This window comes from Lycorma delicatula, chromosome 12 (genome assembly GCF_047948215.1).
Source record: "Lycorma delicatula isolate Av1 chromosome 12, ASM4794821v1, whole genome shotgun sequence".
Classification (NCBI taxonomy): Eukaryota; Metazoa; Arthropoda; class Insecta; order Hemiptera; family Fulgoridae; genus Lycorma; species Lycorma delicatula.
Window position 1 is genome coordinate 41,105,923 of NC_134466.1, and position 20,321 is coordinate 41,126,243.

Sequence of the window (20,321 nt, forward strand, 5' to 3'; positions counted from 1 at the left end):
ATTCTAGAATTTTAAATCATCATTAAACTGAAATTATTTTCAAAAATATTTATAAAGTCATTTACTGATACTTCTACTATGCCAGCTACATGTAATCATAAAATAAGATACCTGGAAACTAGCCTGTATATATGATGTATAATTTTCTCCAAATAAGTAACATAGGAAAAGTTCAGCAGTTGAATTATAACATACTTTTCCATGTAATGTGTTTAGATTCTTGGAAAAGTCAACAAAAATTGCTTTGGAATTTTGAAAATACTTACTTGTAAGTAAACCATTACAGTTGTACAAGCTAAGTATATAGGTTGACTGTAAGTCAATTAAATTTCTATAACTATTATTGTATTATTTACCCTTATTTTATTTTTTATAATTACAGGACTTAAATCAGCAAATTGGAAAATTTTACACTTAAACAAGAAACCAGGAATTTAAATATTCTGATTAATTAATTGTCTTGACTATTATTAGTTAAACATGCCATTTGGAATTTCTCAAATATCTTTAATGGATCAAAGTTATGGGCATTTATTTATGGCACACGCAGCTGGTAAATACATACTGGTGCAGCAGTTGCATGCTCACACGCCTAATTTGTGAGTGGCTTTTTGTTTATTAAACACTGTTGAATCTACTTGTTATAAAAAAATGTGCTCTCTAGCAAAATTTTCTAAGCAATCTGATGATGCTAGCAGTGTTTCACTGTTTTAATAAATAACTGATATATTAAATAAAAACTGAAAGAAAACTGAAAAAAAAACTTTTTTTTGTTTACAATATTTGTTATAAAAAAAGCACAGATATTTTTATAAAGAATTTCATACGCTAATCAGCATACATTTAGGGATCCTTTTTAACTTGGTCTCATACTTGGGAGGATTTTTTCTCCTATCTTAACCCTCCATATCTAATATGCCTTGTCTAATAATATATAAAGTTATAATACGCTCCTACTATTTATTAATATAACAAACACAAAGGATTAGCATTAATATTCCAGTTTTATGATAGCCAAAATAACAGACATCTTCCCTGTCATAGTTTTGAAGCTATTCAATTGTCTTCCAGAAAAAGTTGGATTTTACTATTTCTCTTAAACATGATTATATTGAAAAACATAAAGTTCGCAACATTGTACTGTAGAGTTGATTTTTAATAAAAAAAATCTGATGTGGACACCACATGACTTCCTTATATGCCTATTAAATTACATTTACACTTTTTTTTTTTAAATGAAATGTACATAAAAGTTTATTTCATTAAAAACTTCTTCTACTTTTTCATTTCTTTTTTTTTTATTGAATTATTATTCATCATACATTTTTTTTTCAATGAGACGTTAATAATTATTAATAAATCAATATATTTAAATTAAAAAAAAAAGGAGATGAAGTCTGGTTCAAACTGATGTGCCTTCTCCTAAGATCCAAATATTACATTAATTAAAATTTTATTTGGCAATAACTCCAAAACCAATTAAAATAAGTACCACTTTGATATATCATTGAAAAGCACTCAGTGAGGTGTATTACTGCAATTAAGAAAAAGTCCAAAATCCAAATTAAATTTGGATTTTGGGGTTTTTTAACACTTTTGGTTCAGTTAATTGCAATCAAAATCCCTCTTGATTGCAATTGACTAGATGTACAACTAGGTGCACAACTAGATGTTACAACAGTCCTAAATTCAAAATTTCAACATCCTACGGCTAATCGTTTTTGAGTTATTCAAGATACATACGTACATATACACATATGTACAGACGTACAGACATCACCCCAAAACTAATCAAAATGGATTCAGGGTCGGTCAAAATGGATATTTCCATTGAAATATGGAATTCAAATTTTTTTGCGATCACAATACTTTCACAGTACTTCTTGTACTTTGTACAAGGAAGTAAAAATAATAATTCTGCTATATAATCTCTTGTTTTTCATAATCTTCAATCTCGTGTTAAATAATCTACAATCATCTAGTTTAAATAACATGAGGATGTTTGAAGAACATGTATCAGATATCATCTCATTTTATTTGATCTGTTTTCTGTTTTTTTAAATGAAAAAATAAATATTCCTAAGAGAATTTGGAACAAACAGGTATTATTCCAATGTTAATAAACTTCAACCTGTAGCTGAAAAAATCACACACAATTAAAAAGAAATCAGATAAAATTAAATATAGCAATGTAAGTAATGTTACAAACACTTCTACTTAAAGAGTGGAGACTCTTTTTTCTTCCAAGTGAATCAATTTTTATTTTATGGTAAATCATGGAGATGGAAAATTTTAAAACTCACATCTAGTTCCAGTTGTCATTGAGTAATACATCTGTCGTACATTAGTTCATCTGTCTTTTAGTTTCTCTCCTTCTAGTGTAGGATTTCAGCTTACAATCAAACTCTGCATCTTTTTTAAGAGACAGCAAAACTTCTAGACTAAAATTAAATACCTTTTAGACTTAAGTGTTTGAGCTAAATCCTATGCTTTGTATAAATTTAATCCACAGCCTTTCTATATTTCAGTATGTCTAACGAGACAGTCTAACAGCTTGCCTACTTTCAATGCTACATATAAGTACCTTTGAGAATCTCACTTTCCTCTAGTCAGTTTACATGTTATGTCCTTTGAGCGTTGTAACTAAAAATTTGGTCACACACTGATAAAAAGATTAAATTCCTTCTAAATAACCTCATTATACAACCTGTATTTTCCTACATTCTACTTTTTAAAGTTAAAGAAGCTAATTTGACACCCAGAGTTGGGATGGATTGCTCAAAAAGTAGCTGGCTTCTAGCTAACTGTAATGATCTGTCCCAGAACACTATTTCTTCCACTCTACTATTAACACTCTCAATACTAACTCAAACATCCCTGGTAGAACTTCAGCATATCTATGTATTTCTGTTTCCTAAACTTTGATGAGTAGTTCCTTTCACCTCACACAAAACATTTATCTTGCCTGACTAAAATCTACTTAGCTCTTGATTTTTAAATAATCTGGTTTCAAATGAAAAAAGGAGAATTTAATTTTAATTTCTTTACTATTCAAAGTTCTGATAATTTCATCTACAATCTGGAACCTAATAACATTCTTATTCAAACCTTTATCTACTTTATATAAGAATTCCATGCTAGGTATATAAAATGAGAAATCTGCTCATTGTTTAAGGATTAATTCTGAAATACCATAAACTTTATAAGAGAAGCCAAAAGTTTGGTTTTATTAAATTATATTTACATGGTGCACTTGTTATTAAAAATAAGTGATTCATTCAACACTGTGCAAATTATCCCTTTTGATTCCTACAATATATTTTGATTATCAACAAATCAAAGAGAGTTTAGTTTTCTAGTTATTTTATAATTCATTGTTTTTTGTTTTTTAGTTTTACTATTTAAAAATAGGCATAAAGCTAATTTTCAAGTGTCTGAACATGGTAACGTACAATACTAATCTACAGGTTTACATGAAACATTTTTATAATGACTAAATAATTTAGTATTACTTTTTGTGAATATTTCTAGAACATTAATAGTACTATAAATAAATAAAAAACTTTCAATAAATAACAAATCCTACAAAAATTGATAGCAATCTGATCGATCAACTAATCATAATTTTAATATTATAAGTAATAAATTTAAAAAGATTAAAATATTGAATTTTTTCTTACTTTTTCACTAGATCCATACCAATATATAAAGAATTTGTAGAATCAATAGCAAATGTTAGTATATCTCCTAGAATAGGTATGCTCTTTGGACCTGGCAATTTTGCTCCTAACTCTAAGAATGGTTTACGTTGCATTACATATCGTAAGTAAATTAATAACAAAATAACACCAGCCATTAACATTCGGAAAATTATGGTAGTCATTGTACTCATATAAAGATACAGTTGGCAGTTATATATCTGAAACATAGAATAAAATAAAATAATTATATTTTAATACTACCTACAAAATATAGATCATGTCATCAGATTTACATGTAATATAGTTGTAATACTTGGGTAGTGTCCTTGACTAACTATTACAGAAACTACTACATATACGGTTCTGGGACCTATTTTATTCGATTTTTCAGGTCAAAAACCATAAGAAATCACTAATTTTACCTCTTAATTAACGTCCTAAAAATTTCAGTATGACCTCATTTCACTGGGGTATATGAAATCCGAGCATAATCTTTCACTATCTTAACTCACAAACGAAGCATTTTAGGACATACGAGGTGTGTGAGAAAAGTAATGAGATTGGAAATACTGCGAGCGATCTGACAACGTTGTGTCTACCGGTCTGTGCTAGACCGGTTTGTTCATACCGTCCACATTCTCAGTACGAGTTTCAACTCCGTTCAGCCAACATATTATTTTTGACAGCGCCATCAGTGAAGTTGTATTTTTGTTGTATGTTACGAAAATAGAGCATCGGAATTTAGAGCAACGTTGTGCAATCAAGTTTTGTGTTAAACTTGGGGAATCCGCGAGTGTGACCTTTGAAAAGTTGAAACAGGTCTATGAGGAACATTTCTTTTCAAGAGCACAAGTTTTCCGCTGGCACAAATCATTTCTGGAAGGCCGAGAACACGTTGAAGAACAATTTCGCTCAGGGAGACCTTCAACTTCAAAATCTGACGAAAACGTTGAGCGTGTGAGGGTTCTTGTGAGATGAGACCGTCGTTTAACATTAAGGATTATGAGTGAACAGTTTAATGTAAACACTTTCATCGTACATCAAATTTTGACAGACGATTTGGACATGCCAAAAGTTTGTGCGAAATTGGTGCCGAAAAACCTCATAAGGGAACAGAAGGACAATCGAAGAAACGTTTGCGTTGATCTTCTTGAGAGGATTGATAATGATCAAGAATTCTTCAATCGTGTGATCACAGGTGATGAATCCTGGATATTTGAGTACGATCCTGAAACAAAGCAGCAACGCGAAGAGTGGCACACTCCGTCATCTCCTCGACCGAAAAAATGTCGAATGAGCAAATCAAAACCATGCCGATTTACTTTTTTGACAGTAGGGGTATCGTGTATAAAGAATTTGTTCCTCCAGGACAAACTGTCAACCAAGTGTTTTACAAAAGTGTCCTTGAAAGGCCCAGGAAAAAAGTGATTCGCGTGAGACCAGACGTTGCAGACAAGTGGATGCTTCATCATGACAATGCCCCGTGTCACGCGGCAATTTCCACCACGGACTTTTTGACCTTAAAACGCATTCCTACGGTTCCTCAACCCCCCCCCCCCCTATACATCTGATTTGAGTCCTTCTGACTTTTTCCTTTTCCCGAAATTGAAACATGTCTTAAAAGGACGTCATTTTGGAATTCTGAAGAACATTCAAAAGACTGTGACCGACCAGTTAAAGCCCTACCAGTTGAAGCCTTCCAGCGCTGCTACCAGGAGTGGGAACAAACATTCCACCGGTGTATAGTTTCCCAAGGGAACTACTTTGAAGGGGATAACATTGTTGTTTGAAAAAATAAAAACTTTGGTAAGTAAAAAGTCAGTCTCATTACTTTTCTCACACACCTCGTATGTTTATATAAACTTTTTCTTCACGAAAATAATAGGTTATAAAAGTACCAGAACTTCTTGATACACTCTGTATATTATATGACATTATTTTAGAGTACTGCAGACCTAATCAAATACATTACGATCATATACTTGCATAATATGACAAGAGATTATTCCATTGAATTATTATATAAGTATGGGGTATTTAAAATCCTTTATATTTCTTTTATTTTTAAAAATATTTATAATTTTGAATTTTTCCCACTCATATTTTTAGATAAAAGAAGTCTAAAAAAAAATAATGCCCATAAACCAAGGTTCCGAAATTTTTTTTATTACAGAGACGTGGTTATGTTATAGATTCAAACTTGTTTATTAAATAACATAACATTAATTTTAATGACTACATCTTTAAAATTGTTTTTTTAAGTATTCTTAAGTCATTTTAACTTAATTATGATGTCAGTATAAAGAAATAATTAACAAGTATATAATAATATGTTTATCTATAACCAAATATGTTAGTTTCTTTATTTATATTTTTTTCTATTACTGATTTTTGTTCTATATAACCTTATAATCTAATTTATTTTTAAATATTTTTAATTAATTTTTTAATGATTTAAATTGTAAGAAACTTCTGCATTTTATTTCATATGGGATAAGAAAGAAATAGTTTTATGTAGAGGAAGGTCTGCTGGACTGTACCAATTTCCGTAAACTGCCACACGTAATTTGACTTTCATTTTTTAGACTACCACTAAATGTTTTGTTTTTTTTAATTACTGAATGAGTAAATATATTTATGATTATAGACCAGTACGACTCCGCTATAACGCGATTCAAAATACCACGGATATAAGAATGTTTCCAAAAAAAATCTTATGTGGACACTACATAACTTCTTTATAGGCCTATTAAATTGCATATACACGATTTTTTTACGATCAGAGGTTAATAATTATTTATAAACCAATATATTTAAATTTAAAAAAAATGAAGTGAAGTCCCTCCCCCTTGTAAGATCCAAATATTTCATTAATTAAAATTTAATTTGGCTATGACTCTGGAACCAATGAAAATAAGTACTACTTATATCGTTGAAAAGCTCTCAATTAGGGCTTATTGCTGCAGTTAAGAAAAAGTCCAAATCCAAATTAAAGTCCAAAATCCAAAAAAATTGGACTTTTTTGGACACTTTTGGTTCAGTAAATTGCAATCAAAAGGGGAGGTGCACAACTAGATATTACAACAGTTCTAAATCCAAAATTTCAACATGCTAGGGCTAATCGTTTTTGAGTTATGCAAGATACGTACAGACGTCACGCTGAAACTAGTCAAAATGGATTCAGGGATGGTCAAAATGGATATTTCCATTGAAATATAAAAATCGAAATTTTTCGCGATCACAATACTTTCTTTACTTCGTACAAGAAGTAGAAATTCCACGGAAATAATAAAAATTTAACTAAGATTTCTATTTTTTGGTGGAGGGGGAGGGGATGGAGGTGAATTATGATGAAATTTTATCGTAATATTATTATTAATAGTTTAAATAAACAAAAAAAAGTTTTAAAAAATCGACATTTTTAAACTTTTATCGGCTCCCAATATTTCTCCCCAAAGTATTTTTTTTGGAAGCCATTTGCACTACTACTATACTTAGGAAGACATAAAAAAAATTGGGTTAAAAAATATATAATAAATAAAAATAAAGACTTAATAAATTATTTAAAGTGCTACAAGTAACCAAAAATACTTACAACAAAAATCGCTCTCGATTAACACTAAAATTAGACATTACAAAACTGTGGTTAAACCAGTAATTACTTACGCGAGCGAGACTTTATTTAGATTAAATCAGAAAAATAGGACTGAACCTTTGCTTAAAGTTGAACGCAGGATTCGAAAATCAGTACAGATTATTGCCTAATAAATTTCTGTACGAAAACTTGGAATCCTTAATTGATACTATGAAAAAGAAGCGAATTTCTTTCTGCGCACACTTGTTAAGATTACCGCAGGATAGCATTATTAAGAGAATTATCGATCAATTTTGGTCTTTAAAAAGACTCGTCATCGCAAATCAGCTGATTTCGAAATCGAGAGTTCTAAGGTTCAAATCCTTCTAAAGGTAATTAATTTTATACGGTTTTGAATACTAGATCGTGGATACCAGTGTCCTTTGGTGGTTGGGTTTAAATTAATTACATATGGAATGGTCGACCTGACACTGTACAAGACTACACTTCATTTACATTCATACATATCATCCTCATTCATTCTCTAAAGTAATATCTTAACAGTGATTCCGGAGGCTAAACAGAAAAAAAAATTCCTTTTGGCTGGCCGGAAGGCGAAGGTAGATTTCACCGGTGCTAAGTAGGAGATAAAAAATATTTCCACTTTAAGGTAAAGAAAAAATTCAAATTTACTCAATACGACAGTGGATGGACGTGAAAAAACTTTCAAACGTTTAGCGTACGACACGCCTCATCTTCTTACAATTCCACTAACATTTTGGTCATCCCTTGCTGTAAGGTTGGTTATATCAAAAATTGTTTCTGAGAAAAGTTTTAGGTAATGTTTAGAACACTAACGATCACTTTAAACCGATTCGATACTGTGCCCATTTGGGAGGTATAATTTTTTTTGTCTTCAAAACCCCATTTTTTCAACCCCCTGGCCCAATGGTTGGTGATATCAAAAAACTTTACTTATATAAGTTTTAGGCCCTTATCCAAAGAATAGTAGAAACTTTAAACTAATTCTATATTTTACTTAATAGGAAAGTTATAACGATTTTTTTTTCGAAAAAGCTCCCATTTCCACCCCCATGGTCTGATTTTAGCCGTTAACGAATTTGACCGTGATTTTGGAAAGAGTTATTTTTAAGGAACAATTTGAAAGTGATTGGAATAAAATTACGGCAGTTATTCTGTCCACAAGAAAATAAAATATACGTTATATAAATATATATATTTATAAACTTTTGAGCTGATGGTGGTTTTGGGGTCTGGAGAATGTGAAACGCGAAGATATGTAGAAATTTTCCGAAAGTCGAATTATGGTACCCATTACAATAGGCTGTTTTCTTATGAAATCTACCTAAAAGAGAGAGATATGTTATGTTAATGTAATAATGTGTTCTAATAAAGTTGCACTGTATATTACTTTAGTATTTTTAATTCAAATCAATTACTACAGTACTGAATGTGGGAATATGGAAATGGGGTTTTGTAGCGAAAAATTCACACTTTACCGGGATTCGAACCAGGGACCCCCGGATGATAGGCCGATACTCTATCACTCCGCCACTTTCTTTTACAAGATTATGGGCTCAACTGTTATAGTAATTAGCTGAAATGGAAATTTGTAGGGTATGAAAAATTCCATGCGCGTAACCGGGATTCGAACCAGGGACCCCCGGATGATAGGCCGATACTCTATCACTCCGCCACTTTCTTTTACAAGATTATGGACTCAACTGTTATAGTAATTAGCTGAAATGGAAATTTGTAGGGTATGAAAAATTCCATGCGCGTAACCGGGATTCGAACCAGGGACCCCCGGATGATAGGCCGATACTCTATCACTCCGCCACTTTCTTTTACAAGATTATGGACTCAACTGTTATAGTAATTAGCTGAAATGGAAATTTGTAGGGTATGAAAAATTCCATGCGCGTAACCGGGATTCGAAACCGGAACCTCCGGATGAAAGGCCGAGACTTCACTCCGCCACGGAGTGAAAGAGTCTATTAATTTAAAAAAAAAAAAAATAGACTCAAAGATGTACTTACAATTGAAATTAAATAGAATGAGAGAAAATGATAAAAATAAGAGAAAGTGTAACAGAGAAATAAAGGTTAATATTTTAATAAAGTAGCCACGAACGTTCATTGATCTCTAAAAGTTAGACAATGTTTGAAAAATAATCATTTATCGGTAATAATATACATACAGAATGCTTGCGAATCTATATATATATTTTGTGGTATGTTAATAACACTAAATATCTAGTTCATTACCAACAAGTCGAACAGCCTTAGGAGACCGCTAAATACATTATTATAACCTGTTGGATTCAAAGAAACTACTTGCAATAACAATTAGGTCAAGAATAAGCAAATCACCCCCGCTAATTACAGAAAAATTAAAAGAATTTCCTTAAAAATAACATATTTATTTATATTTTAAAATTTTAATCCCTTGCAGACCTATTAGGCTAATGAAATTGTCGAAAACACCTCGTTTGAATTCAATGAAAACTTCCTCGGAAAACTTCCGTAGAATTGAATGAATTACTTTTTCACCCTCTCATTTTTCCACATCATTTTCAAAATGGCGTATAAAGTTGGTAAAAAACAATTTTTTTTTCGTTTTAAATAAAAACTGTAGAAAGTTTTGAAAAAAAAATTTAAGCTCTGCCCGATGTCAATTGATCAACAAATAAATTAATTATTGTAGAAAACCCGCTAAAAATAACTTTTCTTGAATTATTAAGATCTTTAAAATGAAAAAAAAAAATAATGTTGACGAAACTACCAGAATATGTAGTCCTTGATGAGTAGAATTACCTTTTTGACTTTTGAAAAAATATTCAATAATTTTTGTAAAAATCGCGTTTTTCGAAAAAAAGACGTTTTCTTAAAATTTGAATAACTCATACTGTAATACACCTATGTGTCTTATCCAGGGTTTAAAATTTTCTTTAAGAACTGCAGTAGCCTGTGTAAATAGTGCGCGTATTACAAATACGCGAAAAGTCGACTAAAACTCGACTTCTTTTCGGCTCAAAAAACTCATTTATTTTTAAAAGTTATTAAAGTTATTATTTTTTAAAGTTGGAAGTCCATCGAAATAGTATTATTTCCATTCGATAGCTGGCATTTTTCTACGAATTTAAAAAACACCTTTGCTCTTCGACCTACTGAAATCAAGATAATATTTTTTTTCAAAAATTTCTACGATCTCATTTGTCAATATTAAGGTCTGAAATTTGCATGCGTTGTGCTCGTATACTTGTGCTTTAATATAAAAATTTTTCCGCAGCGATCGATTTCGTTTTTTTTCGTTATAAACTAAATTATGTTGAACTCCGTAAAATGCTTATACCATTCGGCACGTTGATGCGCGTGGTGGGGGGAGATAGACTTTTACTTGGCGTTCTCAACCAGTCGGTAAACCGACGACATGTAATAACTTTGTTTAAAGTTTAAACAAAATTTATTGAGAATTTGATTCTGTATTAAAGTTGTATGAATAAAATCCAGAGAAACTAAATAAAAACGTAAAAATTACGAAGTTTATTAAAAATAAAACATATCAAAATGTGGCAGATTTTAACTACCTATCAAACGAAACAATATTACAAAATAATTAAATGTTTTAAAAAAATAACAAACGGCAACAATAAAATCAACTTACAAATAATTAAATAGACTGCTATAAATGTCCACTGCTATAGTGGAGAGAAATCTGTCCAACAAAATACTACTTTTTATATCTTTTATTTTATTTTATTTTTTCTTTTGCTTATATATTTTAATTGTATTGCAGCTAATTTTTTTAATTAATTTAATGTTTCATTAGAATAGTTTAATTCACTGGAAGAATGGGAAAATAATTAACTAGTGATTGAAAGTAATTAATTAGTGAAAATGAAATTCAATCTGTTTTTATAATCATGATTATTAATACCCAAAAAAAGATGTTCAGTCAGAATAAAATTGTAAAATTCTTGTAGATCTTATTTCGAGAATTAATTATAAAAATGACCTTCCTTAATCAACATAAAAACTATCTTAAACTGCCATAAACAACTACTTGCTCACGCAATTCCTGACCGGCCATGGGGTCTTCTGCGCTTACCTGTGTGGTAGTAGGAGGGCGGATGACCCCTACTACCCTTACTATGGCGTCCCGGATACCCTGGAACAGGTGGTGTTCTGATGCCCGCAATGGGATGAATACCGCCTAGCTTGCTCGGCGATTACCGGACCCCTCAGCGTGGAGACTATCATCGCCACCATATCGCGGAGCTTCAAGAATTTTGATACCATCACAGGATTCGTGACGAAGGTTCTTCAGGAGAAGGATCGGGGGGCTCGGTGATAAGGGACAGCCCTATGCGGAGCTGCCGTTCACTCGTGATTGCACGAATGGGCGGTAGCGATGAGGTACGGGGCGAATCTCCGAGCGAAAAAGACCGAGTCCCGGCGGGGATGCCTCACTCGGAGTGTCCCCATTAGTGGCGTTGGATTAAAGACTTCGACTCGTCGGTTGACAGACTAGCTGAGGACGCCAAGTAGAAGTCTATCTCCCCCCCCCCCCCCACTATACGCATCAACGTGACGAATGGAATAAGCATTTTTGAGGTCCAACATAATTTAGCTTACAGTGAAAAAAAAACCAAATCGATCGCTACAAAATAATTTTTATGTTAAAGTACAACAATTCGAGTACAATATGTGCAAATTTCAGACCTTAATATTGACAAATGAGGTCGTAGAAATTTCTTTCATAAATAGTGTTGGGTAGCGGTTTCATTATGAGTTCGGTTTTATGCTGCTCACTCTGTATAATTTGTATAATTAGCAAACCTGCAAAGGATAGCCTGTGCGCAGGCATAATATTTCTAAAAAGGGAATATAAAAACTATTTTTAAAATAAACAGTAACTAAAAGTTCTTATAAATAAAACAAAAAGATTGTAATTGTTAAGATTTAGATTAATTAAAATGTTAACTTATTATCTTAATAACGCGACGAAAGAATAGAAAAAAATTGAACATAATAATACTGTGACAAATGAACACCCACACCGTGCTTTAAAATTTAACATTCTAGATTTAGTAAATTCAAGGAAATACGAGAATATGAAGCGGATGTAAAAAATATTTATATTGTTGTACACTTTTATACTTAGTATATTATATAAATTGGAGTAAAATGAATATGGTTATATCTGTTATGTTAGCACTATTTTGTAACAACATAAAATAACACGCGTGCTACACGGGAGACAAAAGGTACTATCGAGTTGGGCGTGGCCGCAAATGATAGCTGAAATCCCCCTCTACAAACCGGCGATATCGCGTTTAAATCCGTTTACCGTTTTTTTTTTCATTAGTAGTTAAAATGGAGTCGAGTACGGCCAATATGTAAACAGGGTTAAAACAGTGCGCAGTGATTGAATTTTTAACAGCAGAAAATGTGAATCCTATGAATATTTTTGATCGTTTAAAAGAGGTTTAGGATACAGAAACTGTTGACAGGAGTACTGTGAATAGTTGGGAGTTGAAATTTCGCGAATGTGAAGCTGGTAAAGCGACAATTGAGGACGCACCTCGCAGCGGACGGCCAGTTTCTGTGACTGACGAGAAACATCGAAAAGAGGTGGACATTTTCTTCAAAATGACCGGCGAATCACCCGGCAACGCAACGCTTTTCAGTTAGGCATATTTAAAGAATAAGTAGGCCATACAATTGGACCCACCGGGTTGGTCTAGTGGTGAACGCGTCTTCCCAAATCAGCTGATGCAAGTCGAGAGAACTCGATAGAAGTCGAGAGTTCCAGCTAGCTATTGGAAGTGCTTTATATATTATATATTTGGAAGTCCTAGTAAAGTCAGCTATTTTTACACGGATTTGAATTGGATACCGGTGTTCTTTGGTGGTTGGGTTTCAATTAACCACACATCTCAGGTATGGTCGAACTGATAATGTACAAGACTACACTTCATTCACACTCATACATATCATCCTCATTCATCCTCTGAAGTATTATCTAAACAGTAGTTACCGGAGGCTAAACAGGAAAAAAGAAAGAAAGAAAGGCCATTCAATTGGGTTAATGTAAAATCTGTGCACGATAGGTACCGCGCAAACTCTCTGATGGCTCTCCGCAAGCTGGTGTTTGAGCTTATTGCGCAACCGCCATACTCGCCGGATTTGGATCCGTGCGACTCCCACTTCGTCCCTCATCGCACGAGGGATCTGAAAGGTAATCATTACAACACCGACGATGAAGTGAAGGAAGCTGTGGCCACTTGGATCCGAGAAAGACCGCCAGAAAATTTCAGTGACGGAATGCAAAAACTTGTCACACGTTGGGAAAAATGTACAGTGTATACAGGGTTTATATTGAAAAATAAATAATGCACTTTGTAGCTAAGGTATTGTACTTTAATTCATTTTTATTTCATTTCAATATATATTTTTATTCCCGTGCTACGCACATGTGCAAAATTTATCAGCCGAGCCCCGTAATTATAAATTTACCCAACAAGTTTACCTTCCTTAGTTTTGATTAGCTTTGTTATAGGATTTTATATAAAAAACCAAAACGTTATTAAGAATGGATTAGAGAATTAACTAACTATCTATCATTTAGACAGGATGGGAGAAACATGTTTAGAATAGTGAGTGATTCGTACACATCACTATTTGTTCACTCTGCTATACATAAATTTAGTAGGAATAAAATTTATTAGTTTAGCAGAAATATACATGAAATGTCTTCTGCAGACCGATAGGTCATTTCGGAGTATTAAAAAGGTGATACTGAATGGCCTGACTATAAGATGAATTACTGGTAATAAAGAGGCTTATATTTTTATTAATATATAAAACAATACTTTTGACGTAGCGCTATCTCATTGTTCACATATTAAATTCCCGGAATAGTTCAGCTGTAGGCTAAAGCTTCGACCTATTTAAGGCTGCTTTTATTAAGTGTTTCTGAAGAACATACGCTTTATTAAAGTGCACGTTTCTTGCCCCATCCCGTTAACATATTCCATACTGCAAAATCGATTGGACGTACGCAAAATATACAAGTCTATCGATACTGTTATTTTTTAGTTTACTAATTCGGTGGAATTTAAAAAATAAGTGTTTAATTCTTTTGCACATATTGTTAATGTGCGCACCCCATTTAAGGCGAGGATCTATCCAGACACCGAGATATTTTATTTCATTTCTAGTTTGGGACACAGACAAGTTAGTTTTTTGCAATTTATTGAACGCATGGTTAAATTTTTTTAAATTAGGAGACTGACTACCGTGTAGAAAATGGTTGAATGGTTTAACAGTTTCCTTAGCAATTTTGTAAACTTCAATTTTCGTGCTATATTTTTACTTCCTTGTACGAAGTAAAGGAAGTATTGTAATCGTGAAAAATATCGGTTTCCCGATTTCAACGAAAATATCCATTTTGACCATCCCTGAATCCATTTTGACTAGTTTCGGCGTGACGTCTGTACGTATCTCGCATAACTCAAAAACGATTAGCCGTAGGATGTTGCAATTTTGAATTTAGGAATGTTGTAACATCTAGTTGTGCACCTCCCCTTTTGATTCCAAGCGACTGAACCAAAAGTGTCCAAATCAACAAAAAAAAAATCGATTTTGGACTCTTTCTTAACTGCAGTAATAAGCCCTCATTGAGAGTTTTCAACGATATATCAAAGTGGTACTTATTTTCTTTGGTTCCAGAGTTATAGCCAAATAAAATTTTAATTAATGAAATATTTGGATGTGACAAGGGGAAGACACATCGGTTCGAATCAGACTTCATCTCCATTTTTTAACTTTTTTTTTTTTAATTTTAATATATTGATTTATTAATAATTATTAACCTGTGTAAAATTTTACAATAAATAATAATTCAATAATAACAATAAAAAATAGTATGAAAAAATATCAGAAGTTATTAATGAAATAAAATTCTATGTGCTTTCCATGTTAAAAAAATGTGTATATGTAATTTAATAGGTGTACAAGGAATTCATGTGTGTCCACATCAGATTTTTTATATCATAAAAGAGAGAACAGATAATGGAAAATATAAAAAAAATAAAATATATATCTATGTCGAATTTATAAAAAAAAATAATTCCACGTGGACGTTGGCTAACTGATTTTCTATATCACAGCACCTGTGTATGACTAATGACAGTCGGTCGTAAATTTGGCGCGCATATTCGTTGCATCATAGAACGGGGAACCTGCTCGCAGTATTGAACTAATTAGCAGCCTTGGCGTACGCGTCTAGAAGTGTTTAATAATTAAATTGTATTATTACATTTTCTCATCTACAAAATATATGTACCTCACAACACTGGTGGTTTGTAGTTAAAATTAGTGGGGGTGCTGCTCCAAAAATATTTTTTCTGTGCCTTTTCAGGGCCATGGTTAAAGACTTCTGTAAAATAAACGAACCGAAAAAAATTTAATTGGAAATTTCGTCTAAAATTATTATATTCCAGATATAAATATTTTTAGTTGTAGCCCTGTACTATGTCGGCGGTTTGAAAAAAAAAACAAACGATAGAAGTTGCAAACCATATTTAACAGAACCTGATTGATAAATATGGTGTGACTGAAAAGAATAAAACGACTGTGTGTGTAATTTGTAATGAAAGTCAATTAACATATATACGATGTAAAAAGACATTTTGAAAGGTTGCATTCAAATCTCGACACCTCAACAGACGAAGAAGAGAATATTTTTTACAAAAGAAAAAACAGAATTGTTTACAAACCAGTCATTTAAAAAAATTTTTTTAACCACGATATCACGTGGTGCAGTAATTCATGGTATCACCCCATTGATATCAATTTTTTTAAGTCAACCTTTAATTTTTGCTCTTTACTGACAAAAGTAAAAGTTTAAAGACAAAAAGGAAACGTAAACCTTTTTAGAGGATTTTAAAAGTGAGAACCAAAATGAAAGGATCAACTTTCAAGTTCTTTAGTTAATAAATTTTCGGTGTTTCCAAATTATTGGTACCCTTTTTATTAAATTCTTCCCTTCTTTTCAAGTGATGCCACTGACTTAGTGACCCACAAGCTAGTATTAAAAAAATAATGAACAAAATTTGACCCGCTTTTCAAAAAGGTTCATCATCACTACTCTATGGAAACAATAATAACATATAAATTATTCTGTTTATAATTTTTTTGGCAATTATATACTTATAACCTACGCCCTAGGAACAACAAATATTTGTGTTAATTTCTATAATCGATTTGAAACAAGAGAAAGCCCAATAGCAATTAAATTCCACTTATTCTGTTTTATTCTGGTTGTTGCTCTGTAAACACTGCCAATTGATGATAATGAAATTAATTTTGTTTTGTAACATAACAAAAAGACTCAAACACTGATCAGGACTCAAACCCAGAACTTCTGGATGAAAGGCAAAGTCCTTCATCACACTTCACCATAGTGATAGGTGTTTATAGTATTAATATAAAAAAATTAATTTATTTTGTACGTAAATCGATACTTTGTAAGAAAGATAATATACAGAGCGTCCCACAAAGAAATGGAGAAACTTTCTGGGCACGTTCTACTGGTGAAAATAATGAAAAACATTCATATAAACATAGGTCTGGAAACACTTTGTTTTCAAGTTACAGCTACCAAAAGATTTTATCAAGATTTCAGCTCTTTTAATAAAAAGAAACCCTAGTGTAATTTCTGGGACCCAAATTAAGGAGTAAAGTTGGTGATTTATTTAATTTGAGCTAGAAAATAGGATGAAACAGATCCCAATACTTTAACACAAGTAGTTTTAAGATAGTCAACATTCAAAATTCAGTGCCAAAAAAAAAACGTTTTTTTGGGTTTGTAGTACAAGGTTTTGTTAAGTGACCAATAAATGCAGAAACTTAGTAACAAAACTTAAAGAGAATTTAATTCTGGAAAAATTAATGTAAATACAGCCAATAGAAAGTTTTAAAAATTAGTTTTTTATTGAAGCAAAGCAGATGAAAAATTGTATTATTCTTTCTGTGCATAATAAATATTATTCTTAATATAGCAAAATAAAAAAATAAAATGCATGAACTGATAAATGGTAACAGAATAACAAATCTTAGTTGCATTAATTGTTTAATAATTCCCTTTTATAAATCACCTTCCTAAAAAATAGACATATATATATAGAAGAAAGACATTAATTACAGCTAGTAAATTATATAAATAAATAAAAATAATTAAATACATTATTTGAATATTTATTTAAAGGGAGTTTACTATCATACCATTTAAAACAGAGCCACTAGAGTAATTACTATAAAAGGAGGTGATAATTAGCTACGAAAGATCTTTGAAACAACACGCTCCATTAATTTGAAAGTATTTATCATTTAAATTAGTTTCCTAATCTTCTTATGGATGTGATGCCTCTGAGATTCAAATGACACCAGTCAGTAGTACTTTCAACAGGATGAAGGTTAATTAATCGAGATTTAATATAATAATAATAATTATGGATTACAACTAATTTGTTTAAGCAGATGCAAAATATTATTTCATTAGTGTTTACCTTCAAATAATCAGAAATCAATCACGTTTAAATAATATTATACATTTGTATATTTATTGATACATGAAATTTATACTTTCTTTTATATTAATTAATCTAGGTTAAAAATAAAATTTCCATAAGGTCATTACAGTATTGACTAAATTAAGTTTAAAATTGGATGTAAACAAATAAATTCAAAAAATAATAATAATTCATTACATCTGTATACGACTAATTTATGACTCAAGTATGTGTAATTATAACTCAAGTATATATGAGCCTGGGTGTGATTTGTATGCTTGAATAACTGTGTTAGCATATGTATCAACCTAACTACGATTTATATGTTTTGAAATTATCTTTAAAATTTAACTATGATATTAATAAATTATAAAATTTTCATTTTTTCTCTTTTACACTTTTACTCCAGGAGGAAAATTTAATACTTGATCAAGTGACTTATTTATGTCCTTGACTGTAGAACAAAGGTACTATTTTTTTAAAAAATGACAATAGATACCCAATTTAGGACAGCTCAGCTTTTGATGACTATTTATGTAAATAAAGTAATTGCCAAAGTCATAAATAAATTTTACGTTATACAGTTGATTGGCTATTGCAAGTAGCATGGTTGGAAATAACTGTAATTAACGCTTCAGGTACAAAATCAATTAGTATTTCACAGAGGTCAATCATGAAACAAAGGTTTTTGCAGAAATACCAAATCAGCTTAATCTAATGTCTTTTTGTATGGTATGATCGAATTGTTTAATGCCGAGTAGGAACTTTCTGATAAAAACTATTTCAATCATTTAAAAAAAAAAATGCAAAAATCCATGCATGAATTTAACAATACTTTCCAAAGCTTTTGAATTAAACAAAACTTCCTTAAATATTTTCAAACCAGATGGACCCATATTTTGAACACAGTATGTCAATTAACAATGGAATCAATTGGTAATAAGAACAGGTGATTACAGTTGTGTAGAAAGAGCTAAAGAAATAAGATTCATAGTGTATAAATCTATAAAAAAGGAAAAAAGATTCATAGATTCAAAAAATACAATCAAGTGTGTCAAATGGAATCAAATAATGGAAATATTAAGAAGAAACCAAAAAGCAGATTCAAAAGATAGAGGATTAATTAAAGAATTGTATCTGAATCAGAAAATGGCTATGAAATAAAAGAGCAGAAAACTGTGTGTATTGATATATGAAGAGAGGTAAGTAAGGATGCTGCCCAATTACTGACCTTGTTTAATATTTATGTAAAAGATATAATGAAACTAGCCTTTAAACAAAGATTTGAAATAAATGGTTTAGAAGGGAAAAAATAAGTTGTACAAGATTTGCAGATGTCATGAATTTTTTTCATTAAGGAAACAGAAGATATTCAACACATGATTTTAAAATTGGAAGAATATATCAGACTATGAAATGAAAATTAATGTTAGAAAAAGATAAATTAATGATTATCTGCACGAAGAAAAAAAATTGATTAGGTTAAGAAGCATAGATAGGTATCATGTTAATAGAAAATTACAAAAATAAAAACTAAATAAAAATAAGAGAAGCATTGAGTAAAAATCATTTTACAGAAAGAAACAGTATTACATAGTAAGATATAAGTTAAAGTTGAAGAAATATGTCTTGTGAAATGTTATATTTGGTTCATAACATTTTTGTATGGATGTGAAACATGGATACTACAGAAAATGGAAAAGCTGGAGGCATTTGAATTATAGACCTGGACAAAACTGGAAAAAATTAAATGGACAAAGTGAAAAACAAAGAAGTAATCAGGAGAGTTAATTACGATGGAAGCTTAATCAGAAGTATTCAAAATATTAAATCTAATTGGCTGGGATTTATCATGAGAGAAAAAAGTATTTATTAAAATAGTACTAGAAGGTTTAATAGAAGAATATAATTCTGTTCATTAATATATGGCGACCATACTCCTTGCAGGAATGGAAAAACAGACAATACATATAAATTATTTTTCTTTCAAATTTTGTTAAATTAATTAATAATATTTACTATATGTTTCTGAACAACAGAATGCCCATTGTTTTATAATTAAACGGGTAACAACATATGATTTTTTGTCCAGATTTATATGCATATATGTGTATGTGTTTGTAATCTGATGAAATGCAATAAGACATATAAAATTAAGTAAATACAATCATACCTAATAACAGAACTTTCAGATTTCAACAATCCATCTACAGTTAACAAAATATTATTGGTAGTACAAAATAATTACAAAAAAAACTTCCTTCTCTCAAATACATCTAAATATGTTGTGATTTGATACATTAAAGTATTTCCATGCAGTTACTTTCATCATGAGTATATCAATAAATTTAATGTCAGAAATACTAACACATCTTCCAATTCAGATGTTTAAAAAAAAAACAATATATATTTATTGATGTACAAAGTTCAATATAAGGAGGAAATG

General features: G+C 31.0%; 1 protein-coding gene across 1 annotated transcript in view; it reads right to left on the reverse strand.

Annotated features, from left to right (window-relative positions):
* Positions 1-3,808: 3,808 nt before the first annotated feature.
* The window catches only part of LOC142332742 (midnolin-A-like), a 175,154-nt gene continuing 158,641 nt past the window's right edge, over positions 3,809-20,321 (reverse strand). Inside the window, exon 8 of the mRNA XM_075379354.1 lies at positions 3,809-3,919. The gene's annotated coding sequence lies outside the window, so the exon portion shown is untranslated. The remainder of the gene's footprint in view (positions 3,920-20,321) is intronic.